The 2,345-nt window shown below is 45.2% G+C and overlaps 1 non-coding gene across 1 annotated transcript; it reads right to left on the reverse strand.

The window, feature by feature from the left end:
* Positions 1 to 369: 369 nt before the first annotated feature.
* On the reverse strand, positions 370 to 527 carry LOC119282843. The gene has a single exon (XR_005138888.1). It is a non-coding gene; the product is annotated as a U1 spliceosomal RNA (small nuclear RNA).
* Positions 528 to 2,345: the final 1,818 nt, after the last annotated feature.

Below are 2,345 nucleotides of genomic sequence, written 5' to 3' on the forward strand. Positions count from 1 at the left end.
AAGATTTTTACTGACCGGGCCACCATGTTTCTTCTTTCTCTAACAAAAATTTCTGCTCATTATTGTCAACAACTACTAATCTAGCGGCTTGCTTTTTATCCCTCAATCTTATGCACAGACCAGCCAAAATGTTGATTTTCTTTGGCATAAATCTTCAATCTACTTGCTTGTTCGTCTAGGCATAAGCATGAAGCCAAATCTTGCAATATATTCATATTCTTAGGAGATGACATTTTCAAAGACTCTGTACTCCTTTGCTGCCTTCTTTTATCTGTTATAAATAATAATAAATATGATCAGAGTTTTAAAGAAAAAAGATTAACACAATATTTCTTTTAGTTGGCCAATAAAATTTAATTTCGTAATTTGGCAGGGGCCGCGCGGACGCGTACCCCCTCTATCACAAATTATGACGTCCACTCTCCCAAAGGAGATGGTAGATCAACACACTCACTACGTGCAATGTGAACCATTGATCTAGGCCATGAGTCTTCTTGATCGTTCATAGACCCCATCCAGGTAAGTAACTTCAAAGGTCGCCCTACCCTCTAGCTATATACTCATCTATGCAGAGCCAATCCTGTTAATCTTTCCGTGTGGGACTAAAGCAAACGTAATTACTCCGGACTCCAGGTTTTTTTTTCTGAGAGAAACTCCGGACTCCAGGTGTATCTCAAGTTCTCAACGGAACGCTAGCCAGTATTATGTATTTGCTTGGAAGAAAGGCCGAAGGATTGAAGGGCCCAGTTACAACTAGACCATTAACACAAGGTACGCCGTTAGTCGACTTCGGTTTCTCGTGCTCTGAACTGAAGAGGAATGGCTAACCGTCGACTTGCTGCTTGTGCAGGGGTTTTCCGGACGCTCTGGGGAACTTAACGTTCACGGTGGACTTTACTAGTGATCGATCGCCGCCCATGTGTGTCTGCTTGGTGGATACAATTCTGATCGGATCAAAATATTTATTGCAAGAGCAGGCAGCAGGTTCCAGCTCCTTTGACATCCGGCCAGTAGCATGACCCGTATACGAGTATGTACATGGCCTATTAATTGTATGCGTATGCGTGTTGTACGCGGCGTATCAGTAACTAAGCTCAGAACAATTTTCCATGTGCAATCGAGAAGTGATTACTATGTGTGACTACCACATACACTGTCATGTTCATCTCCTCTTCCAATTCCATGAAAAATATTCCTGTATAATTAGGTGGGACATTATAAAAATACATCCCATACCTAGGCCTGACAAAATTTCATCAGACACACTTCCAAAAGAAACATGGTCAACAGGACCAAGTATAACACGCGAACAAAGATTTATGGTCCTTTGGAAGCAAATATTTCATGAAAAGTATATGGAAATATTACGTATGGAAGCTCTTTGAAGTTTCCTACAATTCTTTCTGGCCAAAATAATTCACACTGGCTCGACATACCTGAATGCCTGGCCTCACCGAAATCCGCTATTTGAAGGCGGCCACACCGACAAACTCCATGCCCCAACACAGATCCTCCCCCCTTGCACCACATCCGCAATGATTACAGCAGTGGCGGAGCTACAGCAAGGCCGAATGGGCCGTGGCCCGCCCAGCCCATTCGATTTTTCTGTAGTGTATACTTACTTTTGGGTCATGAAACACCATCCCAATAGTTCTTTCCTACTGTCGGCCCGCCCAGTTTTCTGGGCCAAGCTCCGCCACTGGATTACAGGCGGCAAAGCTCTATGGAAAAGCCTTTTCACGAAGATGAAGCACGAGGTGGCTGCCCTTGCGGCCACCTGGCAGAGCCGCCATGCCAGGCGGATTGCCTGCCAGCTCACCTGATGACGAGAATGAGCCCGCGATGGAGATGGGCTCCGACGACACCACCGAAGCATGCGCCACCATGGAGCAGGCGCATGCAGACTATAATGCTTCCATGGTGGAGGAGAAGTATGTGTCGGTGCCTATGTCGGCCTTCGAGCAGGCATAGGAGCAGCACTGGCTGGCGGAGGGCCAGATCAACAGTGAGCACCCGAGCAAGGAAGCCGTGGCAGCCATGGCCACTGCAAACCCCAACTTTGACGCAGAGCAGGGCCGGGCTGACAAAATACGAGGCCATGCGCCAAACTCTAAAATGGGCCCTACCTCGCTAAATAGACTACATAAATATAACAATACAATAATGTAAAGATCATAATATCTTACATAGCGACGAGAAATATCAAGAATCGTATATATTCTTGGTTGTGAAGTCTTCATAAATAACATCATTCTTTTAGTGTTCCTTGAAATAAAATCTACAATGATATCCTCATGATCAATCCACTCCAATACTTCACTGTCAAGTGCTATTGCGGCCAAATC

The sequence above is a fragment of the Triticum dicoccoides genome, chromosome 3B (assembly GCF_002162155.2).
Source record: "Triticum dicoccoides isolate Atlit2015 ecotype Zavitan chromosome 3B, WEW_v2.0, whole genome shotgun sequence".
NCBI classification, from domain to species: domain Eukaryota; kingdom Viridiplantae; phylum Streptophyta; class Magnoliopsida; order Poales; family Poaceae; genus Triticum; species Triticum dicoccoides.